General features: G+C 35.7%; 1 protein-coding gene across 9 annotated transcripts in view; it reads left to right on the top strand.

Annotated features, from left to right (window-relative positions):
• SYT1 (synaptotagmin 1) overlaps positions 1–12,247 on the top strand; it is a 339,727-nt gene that overhangs the window by 143,690 nt on the left and 183,790 nt on the right. The gene's annotated exons all lie outside the window — the stretch shown is intronic.

Genomic DNA, 12,247 nt, shown 5'->3' on the forward strand with positions numbered 1-12,247 from the left:
ACATTGTGCTGTCTTCCTTTCTCAACAAATCTAGTTAGTATGTGTTTACAGCAAGCTGTTTTGCTTTTTTGATTGTCGGAACCTTGGAAAATATCAAGGTCAAACATAGAATTGCAAATTAATGCAAAAATGTATTTAATATACTGATAGATGATCTACTCAAATGTTCCTATTTTTACACTTACAATTTTTTAATTGTAAAAGAGAGGAGTGAATTTAATGAGCTGGAAATGATCGCTTAGTGTTACTAGCTAGAGTTGGAACACTTTACTTGGGTGATATGCGGGCTTGTTCACAGAGCTCTGCCAATATGGTTCAGTCCAGAACTGGGAAAAAGAAATACCAACCAAGCTAATATTTAACACTTCCAGCCTAGCTGGACTTCACGCCCGGCTCAAGAGACAGTTCCATTCAGTGAACATCATGGGAGTATTGAAGGAAATGAAGAGACCAAGTGAAGAGTAGTTTAACACACTGGCTGATTTAAATAAGGCTGAAGTTAGAAAAAAAATTTTTTAAGGTTAGATACCAGGTCTAACATCTTTCTCTAAGAAAAAAGCTGGTTTTTTCCTCTTTGGTCTCTAAATCTCCTTTTGAAAATTTACCATTCTGTAGAATAATGTTGTAGAAGGCTTTCTCTCTCTTTGCCCCCTGCCCATCCCCAAACCCTTCCCCACCCCACCCCCCACTCCACATTTGGTTAAAAATATGTATTCTATTGAAGTGTGTTTGGGTCCGTGTCTTTGTTCCAGTTTGGCCAAATCTAGAAATATATCCTCTGAGAGAAGGCACAACCACCCTCTCCCCCCAGGTTCGGGAAAAAATTAAAATTAATTTCTGGGCATAGGCAGCGATATGGGATACACATCATAAGGTCACCCCAAGACAGTCTATGGCTTTTTTCTCCTTTCCATATTTGAAGATACAAGTTAAGTAAAAGATATAGTTAATTATTTGGTGTCTCAAGAAAATCCTATTATGGTGTCTGTTTGTATAAAAATTGTAAATTATGAATCTGTGGCAATACCAAGGCATTTTCCTTTGTTAATTTTTAAACATAAACCCACAATATTGGTTAGAAGGTTACTTGCAATATGTTATCCTGCAGTGGTAACTGCATTGAAGACTTGGACAGTATAATGTCAAAGGAGTTATGTGAGTAAATGTAAACAGAAATTAGCTTGGGATTGATTTAGCAAAAATTATTTTTGCTATGTACTGACTTAAATCCTAGCAGTGCAAAGGCTGGATGTAGGATGGTGAGAAGTGAAAAAACTGCTGATCCATGTATTACAAGCAGTGCAACGTTAGAAGTTAAGAGACTTAATATCAGACTTTGAATAAAGCTGACAACCTTTTGCTCCGTTTATTGGGCACTCCTGCTCTCTTCTGTACTCAGATTCCTGGGGAAAAAGAAATGAAATGTTGTGAGCTGTTTGACTTGTCAAAAGAATCATAAATGAAAACCTACAACTCTGATTTAGCAATTTGCTGTGGTGATCTTAGGTTATCATTGATTATGGGCTCTGAAACCAAGGAAAATGAACAGCTCCAAAATGATCCAAACAGTTAATCAGTGCAGTGCTTTCACTTTCACCTCATATTTTCTTTTAAACCCTACATCGTGTGTGCCATGTGTGATAATGAAGCTGGGAGGGAGAACTGTGTGAGAGCATCCTTATAATGAGTGTCTCAAAGTATGGCCAGTCCCCAGCCAGCAGACAGATGAGGCTGGGCTGTCAGTCAGGACACAGTTTAAGGTCGAGAAAGGATCATTTTGGACAACATGGAGAACAAAAATCAATCGGGCACAGGTCAGATGCCTTTTCCTTCTTCCCCTAGAAATAATACACGATTTCAGTTTCTGGGCACACTTTGTGGTCTCATCCCTCTCCTTCTCTCATGCTTGGACTGACTTCTCCCACACAGCCTTCTATGCCATTTCAATAGGGGAAGCTGCACAAAAGAAATAATCTTACCCTGCCATGAATTTAAACAACTGTGGAGGAAACATGTAGTCAATCTGTGCATCACTGTAGATGGATGAATTTTAGCAGAGGTCTGTCTTCACAAGTACTGTAGGCCTTTGGTCTCCGTCATTAACCAAGGTAGTCAGCAAAATTCTAAAGGTAATTCTTTTGGACGGCTTCTGGTCATGGTTATGTTGGATAGATCTGTTAAGCTGGATAGATTTGTGGCTATTGAAGTTGTGGAAGATGCCTGGCCCTTCTTGACTTCATATACATCGTTGTCATAATGTATACTCATTCCTACAAATAGCTGGGAAAATACAGCTACCAAACTCAGTGCTTTGAAAAATATATAGTTTTGATTGTCCAGTGTAAGACATTTTAATTCAACTTGCTGTCCAGATAAGGGAAATGTGCTCAGTAGCTGCTGGGGCAACAAAAAAATGCATTGGAAGCACCATCAAAGAAAAAGAAGTGCTTACTGGGCATTAAAGTTGAATTTCAAGCTAACGGCTGCTAATTTTGTTTTCAAATGGTATCTTTTTGGTGACCTGGGGCTAATAAATTTCTCTTCTCCCCCTTCTTGCCATTTTATCATTTCAAACCTGAAATGTGAAGTATGTTTGTTAGGAAACCAGTGCAGTCATTGCTTTGAAAGGATGATGCTGAAAGTGTAGCTTCTTATAAACTATTTGTGTGTTGCTTTGCCCAGAATTTGAACAAGCTAGCCACTGAAGCAGGAAAAGCACAGCCAGTGTTGTCAAATATTATTGGTGCAATGTGCCTTTATATGTGCCTGGCTGAGCATCATCAAATGGCATTTGACGGGGTTCTTTCCCAAGGCCATAACTTGCCGCATGCAGCAGACTCTCTGTTAAGTAGTTTTTATATTTTGTTTTTATACACACACATACATGCGTTTGTAATCTATCATGGTGATTTGCATGAATTTGTAAAATATTCCTCCACCTACCCTACTTAATTTTTTCATTTTATATCAATAAGCCACTTGGAAAAAATCATTCACAAAATAGTATTCTTGAGTTAAATAAGTCTCAATGCATCTAACTATGATATACAGCAGTCACAAATATGTTTTCTGAAGTAGTAAAAAAGGCCTAAAACTAGTGATTTAGCAGCTGTTAAATTATACAAGTGTGGAATTCTTTTTTTTTTTTCAATTATTTGTTGGATGAAAGCTTTCAGACCTCTAAGTTTTTCAATTGGTTTGTTTTTTATGGGGGTTTTTGGGTTTTTGATGAAGCACCGAACTCTTTCTGTTAGGTATAATTATGAGGAAATATAAACAGCATTTGCTGTTCCTGCCCTCAATGCAAATCCAGCTCCGTTACGTAACATGTTATACACAGAAATCATGAGGAAATGCCACAGTGTAGCTAAGCAGCATTATTTTTGAACAAGTTGATACTTTAACAGCATTTTTTCATATTTTTATTGCTTTCCTTCCTTGTCAGGATTCTTCTTTTGAATATTCCTTTTGGAATTCAAAAAACCAGGATTTCAGGGGATTAGCAACTTAGATGCCTTAGATATGCAAATTTAAAATGAAATAAATGTTTGCTTCTCATATTTTACTTACTGCACAAGTCTCCTAAACCAATGAATGATGTAAAGACTAGATGTCAGCACTGAGAGCAAACATCTGGTATATAAGACAGAATCACTATGTATTTCTATTGTAGTTGAATTTCAACTAGCCTGGACTAATAGTGGCATCTTTTCTGCATGCAGGTTTTATTTTTGTGTTCACTTTAGATGGAGACAAAAAACACCTGCCAATCCATACTGAAATGTTTGTGTTTCATTGATTGCTGCCTGCAGGAACTATCCCAGTAATGACTGTGTAACAACTTGGGGGTGAAAATGATATCTCTGTCTAGTCTTGTGGGGGATAACTCCCTACAGAGAAGGACAAAGTGGTCAAAGCCTCGCTGCTACTTTGCCCTAGAATTGTCTTTTCAGTAAGATTTTGTTCACCATACCTCCTGCTTGCTCTTAGCAAACATGGGGGTTTTTAGCCCTGGCTTATGAAATTACAGTTTTATTAAATCCTCTGCATTATGTTGTTAACTTGGTAAGAAAAACCTCTTTATAAAAACCTCTTTAAAAACTTCTATATCAGATAATAACCCAAACTATTTTGTGTTAATTCTTCCCAAATCAAATTCCAAGGAAGGATATATCGTAATCAATTTTTTTACAAGCTAGAAATTAAGTTTAGTGAGGACATCTTGTCAGACTATTTCAGATTAATCACCTTGTCACCTGTTAGCTCAACTGAATTACAAGTTGGTAATCATAAGTGTGCCATTACTGTGTAATATGTTGCAAATTTAATAATTTCTATTTTCAAGTAGTTTCAAGAACACCACTGCTCCTTGAGTTTTCTTCTTAATTTAGTCAAAATAATTTGTTGTTTCAGTGTTCCTTATCTTCTCTTGAAGTGTAAAAGAGGGAGAGAGGAGAGAAGACTAGGGGAGAGGGGGAAAGTGTATGGCAGACAAACTCGTCATGAGCTGTTGTCAAATGTACCAAATAAACCAACGGGATTAGAAGCAAGAGAAGAAACCTGCAATCTTTTCCAGTTACAACAGTATTGGAACATTAGTCCTAGCATTAGTTAAAAATATTTCAGACACAAACTTAGTTTACTTTTGAAAGCATTTTATATCCTGGTAAGTATTGAAATAGAAATAATTATTCTCTAGTTTGAGCTTACTGTGGTTCAATATTGTTCAAAGGGAGGGAGCACATACAAAACCTGCCACTACTCAAGTTTTATATACAGTGTGTGTCTAAAGAAGAGGAAATGCATTATCCATTCCAGAAGATACCAGGGTTTCCGGGTGATCTTTATTTTAAGGAATATGGCTGTTTTCAACTCTTATTTTAACAGAAAATCAGGCTTTCTAAATATATCCTCTTAAACAAAGTTACTCTTCCTTTCCAGGGGATACATGTTTTATTTTCATAATTTAAACTTTCTAACTTCTAAAACTGACTGGCTCACATTAAATTCAAGCTTCAAAATTGTACTTTTTTTATTTGGGCCTTGAAAATAAAAAATGTGTTTCCACTGGACATATTCTGTTACTGTTTTTGGAAGTGTCCTCTTACACATGAGAATTGACACAGTTTTTATAAGTTACCACTGTGTCCATAATTCCTATGAAACTGTGTTTTCAAGAAAGTGTGGCATTATTTTATTCATTGTAAATTTTTCTCCCTACTTCATTTCTCCTTTAATCTGCCTGCCTTCAAACCATTATGGCTGTGTCTTTAAGATATGATTTCATTTCCTTTTTTTCCTAATTACTTCAGGGTCAGGCATTCTTAGTGAGATGTTCAGAAAATGCTGTGATGTGTCATATATTATTTCTGAGGGTTTAAAGGAGCTTGACTGTCAGTGCACACTGAATATTGTTCTATGATAAATAGCAATTCTTTTACATGGGCTAAGTGGTGGTAACAGTCCTCAGTTGATGCCATGGATGTAGCACAAGTGTTGTCATCCAGGTGGAGAAATATACCTTGTCAGTGGTGGCTTCTTAAAGATTTTGTAATTCTGTTAAGTTCTTCTGTTCTTTCCTAAGCTAATACGCATTTTCCATAGATGGATCTGATTTAAGAAAAATAAGACATTTCATGAGCTCAGAACTGATGACTTTCCTCATACAATTTCAGAGTGTGTGAGCAGCACACTAAACAAGGTATTCTGGAGAACAAATTTGAATTGGTCTACTATATTAGTATTGATTTTTTTGTCCTTTCAAGCTTCCCTGAATAAATGTGGAAGTAACTGCACGAAGCACAAACCAGAAGCCACTGTCAGTGTAAGTGCACTACTTAGCAGTGGTCTGCTTATGTTTAGCACTTGTTTGATATCCAGACAGCAGTAAATTAAATGAGGATAAGCATTCAGTCCAGCACAAAGCACAGTCTTCAGCAAAAGTCATTTATTTCAGGCTATCAGATATGACCAGAGTATTGAAAATTGCTTGCTTTAACAGTATAAACATTTTTTCTTTAATTTCATGAAAACAGTTCACCTTAGATGACATGTAATGGAAAATTTTCTGCAACCTCTTTCAAATGTTGCCTCCCATCCAAATCCTTGTGCATTAACTGAAAATTGAGTTTGCCAAAAACCCTTAACATCATTGCAAATGTGCTATTTTGAGACTTAAAGAAAATCTATGGAGGTAATGATTTTTTTAATTCTCTAGGAAAAAAAGAGTAAATGTGTGATTTTCAAATCTGGAAAATACTTGTAGTCTTGCCCTTGTAAATCCATGGAAATCTTAATTAATCACTCACCCAATACTTAATTTTTTGGAATATAGATGTTATAATTAATATAGTAAGCAATTTTTTGTGTCTGAACAAAAGGTTTGGAATGACTCATTTTTTTCTAAATTAATTTCATTCATCAAATTTGCTATGATTCTAGAATACCCTTTATGAAATATCTTACAGACATACACCAGAAGTGTAGAAACAAATTAAAGAGGAATTAACTTTTACATTTGTCTTCTCTAATGATTAACAGATGATTCCATCACTCATATTTTTGAGTTCCTAATCCTCTTCATGAGTTTTGGAATTGTGTTGGGTGTCTACTAGTACCAAGGTGTCTACTGTTACCAGAAGTTGTTCTGGACTAAGTGGATTCAGAATCCACTTGTTCTGGAAGTAAATCTAGTTTGTTACCTGCCTCACAATCAATGCTGCATCCAGTAATGGACTAAAAAGGGGAACCAGGATAAACAACCGTAAGAAGAGGTGGCAAGAGAAAGGATTAAAGACAATCAGATATTATAGCGCTAAATCTTTTTAATTTGGAAATATTTCTTACTGTACCTTGTACTTCTTGTGTGAGGATTAGACTTAGAAGTTTCTTGGGGAAAAAACTAAAAGCCTAAAGAGAAAATAGCCCCACAGAATATTGAAATTTTACTGTATGGACAGTAGGTGGATTTGTAAAGAGACTAAGAGCAAGTTGACTCATAAAATCCTCTATCAATTAATCATTTAAAGCTATTTAAATCCTGAAACATGTATAAGTGCTAAATTGCAGCATCTTACCCAAATCATTAATTTAGCAACTTTGCTTAGGTTAAGCCTGGTTTTGATGAACTGATTTAATATTTCAGCACATATATTTATAGCCATATTGCTCAGGCATCCCATTCGAATTTAAAATGATTTTTGTTTTCCAGACTTAAAAATCAAATACTAATGGAACTGTCCATAAAGTTACTATAGAAACAATAGATAGTCACTAATAAAGGATTTCGGCGACTCATATTAAAGAGTGAGACACTCTTCAGTTGAGTTGAACTATAGGAAATTGCTTTTATTTAAATTTTCTTTTACTTGTATTTTCTCATGTATTGTGTACCATAAAATACCACTTAAAATAAACTGTAATTAAACAGTAAGATAGTGACTAAAGTAGTTTGAAACATTTCTGATGGAAGAAAACAATCTAGCATTTAACATGAAGCAAATACAAAGTTGGCAGAAAATTGTCTGAAAGAATCCATGGCCATTTTAAGCATGTGATGACATTCACCTTTATTATTTATGTAAATCATATTCTGTTTCACAGTAAGAGGTAGGGGAAGATTTAAGGCTGCAACTTTTAGTAGTTAAAAGAAGATTATGTTAGTTCGAGTCCAAAAGTTGGTCTGCCCTGTATTTTTTCAGGAAGTTCAGATGAAATTGTGCTATACCAAAATTACAATTCTGAAGAGAACTGAGTCTGTGAAAGTCACATAAGGCTTCTTCTCTTTTGCTCCTTGTTCAAGGGCAAAAGTTGGACTGTTCATCACTTTCTGCTGTTAGATTTGAACAAAATACTACATATGGGGGAGAAGGTGCTTTCTACTAAATTGCTGTTACCCCCAGTACTTCAGCAGTCTTCTGTAACTGATATTGAGGGTGCTCTGTGTGTATCTTTCACACTGTAAAATCCATTTGGAGCGGAGATCTTTCTCTGTTTGTCCTTGTGCTTTCCTTTTGAAGTGAGGAACAGGTGAGTGTGATGCTCAGCTCTCATTAAACATGATGCTCCTTTATTTACTTCGAACCCCCACTACTAAAAGGTTGAAGTCACACGCAGCAAGCTACTTTTTGAAGTTTGCACTTTGGTGTGTTGATAACTAAATAACAGATCACCTGTTGGGAGACTTTGATTGCCTGTCAAGGCCAATCAGGAGTCACTGGCAGAGAAAACAGTTATTCCAGCAAAGTATTCCTACTGTAGATATGGTCAAGTAATCACAAAGACCCTCTGAGATGAAAAGAGCCTCCATGCAGGGTACTGTATTTCTTAGCAGGTGTGGAGAGAGTGCTTTTGCTATGACTCTTCTACCATTCTGGGACTGCCTTACTCAAAGGATAAAAGTGGACTTCATCTTATTCTTGGTCTTAGTCAGTTGATGGCAGGGTAAAAAATGCATTTTTAAATCATGTCTGCCAATAAAATAATGGTGATACTTTAAAGAATGATCAGAAAAAGGAAGTAAACATCTTGTCTTCATTGTAAGCAAAGCAAAAAGGTCATGGACAGAATGAATGTAGAAGGAAGTCACTGCTGGCAGTTTTCTTCAATAAGCATTGAAAAAAAGGTAGGTCACCTTTGAGTGGAGAATATTTGCATTTTGGAGCTCCAACCAAGGCTCCAGACTGGAGGCTTCACATTTATTCCTCCAAGGTCACAGGAATACAGAATTCTTTTCTTTCTAACCTGTGAACAGGTAAGTTTTCTTCTGAATGAAAATTATTTCTCTGTGATCTTTGTTCTTTACTGAAATTTAAAGTAAAAGTGAATTAGGTTTCTGATGATGATACTGTACTTTCTTTTTGTTCTGAGCCTGCCATAAAACCAGCATTCTGCTTTCATCAGAAATTCAGCAGTTGGGCTGAATTTTAGTTCAGTTACTGCTTAATGAAATTTGATTACAATTGTATAGGAAACAAAGCACTCATAAAGGATCAAGTGGCAACTTGTTCAAGCACTATAGAAATGTGAAACAAAAAATGCTATCCCTATCTGAAATAATTTCATGGTGAAGTGCATGTTCCAGACAAACGCTGTATTAAGTCTTTCAGGAAGGTGTAGGGAGACAGTGAAGTGACCCCTCCATGATGGTTCCCAGATCACAGGTAACATCGTGAAAGGGAGGATGTGTTCACTTCTGCCCCAGTGTTGCTGCAGCACTTTGTAAAAGCATGGGCAGAAAAATCAGACATCATTATGGATCAGTCCTGGCTTGCTGGCAATTTTGGCAGCCCACACTCTGCTGCTAGTGTGGATTTGTAATGTCATGATCTAGGCACAAATAAATACCAAATAGCAGAATTTGGGTGCTTTTTTTGCCAATGTCTTCATTATTTTATTGTTGCTTTACACCACAGATAATCAATCAAAGCTTAGTTACAGTTTTTTCTACAGGATTGCTGCAGTGCAGAAAAGTTACATATGATTACTGAAATCTACCTTTTGTATTAAAAAAGGAGCAAGTACAAGAAAGCTCCCATTGCCTTCAGCAATTATTTGTTTGAACTGTCCAGCCGAAAAATTGCCCAGAGACTTAATGGATGTATTTGCAGATTATGGCAGCCTAAACGTGAAGGTGTGAAGTGGAATGTCTTAGACCTTGTCACTATTCCAGTGCCTCTTTGCTGCTGAAGACAGTTTCTTTCCTTGGTGCGAATATAGATTATGTGGAAAACTTTATAAAGTATTCTCTGTGATAGTGTGACTTCTCATTAAGGGGCAGTGGTGGTAGCAAACCATTTTTGAGTGCATGAACTCTACACTGCACTCTACACTGTTAGAATGTGAAAAAGGAAGAATATGTGTGGATTCCAGTGGATTCCAAAAATTTTTTTCCATCTAGCTGTTTTTCTCTGGCTTCTGTATTAGTTTCAGGACTATTTGCATACTGTCATTTTCTCTGCTTGGTTTAATAAAAATTAAATGTAAGCACAAACTTTAAATTACCTTTGTGGTAATAGTAAAATCTGGTTTGCTTAATAAGTAAATTACCATATAAAGAAGGGAAATAGAATTGGGAAAAATGTAAATGGGAGACAAAAAACTTGGACTACAAGAAAGATACTGTGAAAAAAGAATGCTTTGCATTTAGGTCAGCCTATTTTAACTTAAACCTTGTGTCAAAATTCAGCCAGCTTTCAGCCACTGTAGTGAAATTTCGAAGTTGACTATTTTGAACTAGAGAAACATTTTTGGTTACATGAATTGACAAAACATTTGTGAAAAGCAGTACAGAGAGACTTAGAATAACAGACTGTCCCTTATTCCAAATCTGTTATGTAATTTAGTACATAACACAGCTGATGACAACTGAAATTATTATCTCTAGGGCAATTTCACTATAAACAGCATTAATACTTCTGGTTGTCGTAGCAATATACTTCATTTTTGCACTTCAGGTTCAGCTCTCAATGTGAAAATAGTTCTTTTTTTTTTGTTCCCTGCTATCTATCAGCATGTATGTCAATCAAGCAGGTGATGAACATGTGCCTGTTAGGGGTTATATTTAAGATCATCAACTCATTTCATGTAGGCTTCTAAACAGATGGTTTCTCTTGGTCCCCAGAAAGCTAATGTGGATTTGAACTGCTGATATGAGTGTGAAAGAATCTGTTTATATCCACCAATCTCCTCATTCTAACTTCCATTTATTAAAATTTTAAAGGCAATGATTTTATTCTGTATGAGCAAAGCATATGAAAAATCACTGCACTGGATTAGTAAGTAATTAGTGAAATTTCCTTCAATTAAAACTGAACACACAAGCCTGCAGCCTTGCATATTGAGTGCATTCTTTAAAGCAAAGTAGGCACCAGTATAACTTGAGACAGAGCTGTGATATGAAATTCTACAGCATATATTGCTCTGATAATTTTTGAAAATATTTTCCTTTTTACACCTTTCTTTTTCTGATGGTTCTTTTTAAGGCTTTTTAGGTTATGTTTTTCACTAGGTTTTGTTCAGTTTCTCAATCATTTAGAACATAAGGAAATAGCTTTACATTCAGAACAGAAATATACTGCCTAAATTATTTCTAGTAATGAAAATGAAATATGAGAGTTATCTCATGGATTTTGCTGAGGATGAAAAACCTCCTCTTTCCATTATGAATATTCTTGCTATCCAATGACACACTGTGGCCCACATTTTTTTGCCTCTCTCTCCACAAGTGATGTAATACACTTGAATCTTACTTCTACTGTTTGACTTGTTATAAACCTCTCAATATTTGGGTTGAGAAGGTTTTTAAAGCCTCACCTTATGGAATTAAATTGCTTACATCATAGTCAATTCTGCCTTGAATGTAATGTTCTAGTTTTTTGCGGGGGAAAAAAAGAAGCAAAAATTTTAGTCTGTCATAATACTAGTATCGAGAACATTATCACATAGTTATCCTTATAAAAAACAAATCAGTATGACACGATCAGTGTCATGATTTGAGATCTGTAGCTTCCAAATACGTGGTGATAACAGCACAGGGTAGCTTTCCTTAACAAGTATTTCATCATTCTCAATTTAAGCAGAAGTAAGGAGAGCACTCCAACTACTTGTGTTAAAGCATGTCCTCGCTTAAGAGGCTTCTGCAGTCAAAGTGTTTCTATTGTGTGTTGTGTATTTTAATAGTTAAACCAGCTGCTCAAAGCAAATACAACCATGATGTGTATTCATCATAGTAGCGCTTCTGTCCATGGAATAGCAATCAGATACAATACTTTTATCACAGTGAGTAAGCCATTTCTACTTGTGGAGGATTATACATATCTATAAGGAAGGATTCAGCACCTGAACCATTTTTTTTGTTCACTTGGTTGTTAACTTAATGAATTATTATCAGTGCTGGGATGAAAATAGCCAGACCTTGGTTACTGCGAGATGATAGAATGTAAAGCTCTTAGTAGGAAGCTTCTTCACACTATGCTACGGTTGACCTATGATACCTCACGTTTTACAGCTACAAGGATCTCTTTAATTTTCCTGTTACAAACTCTAATTATAAACTTTTTTCCTTAGGTAGAGTCTCAATTTCTAACTAGAAAAAAAAATATTTCATTAAAATCCTGGAACAGTCAGAATTATTATTCTCTTATTACTTTTCCTTTTTGTTCCTTTGGCCAGAATGCAGGAATATACGAAAATGAAAACTTACGGGATCAAAAGTCTTTAAAAAGTTCATGCCTATCTTTGTTCCATT

The sequence above is a fragment of the Aphelocoma coerulescens genome, chromosome 1A, assembly GCF_041296385.1.
Source record: "Aphelocoma coerulescens isolate FSJ_1873_10779 chromosome 1A, UR_Acoe_1.0, whole genome shotgun sequence".
Lineage (NCBI taxonomy): Eukaryota > Metazoa > Chordata > Aves > Passeriformes > Corvidae > Aphelocoma > Aphelocoma coerulescens.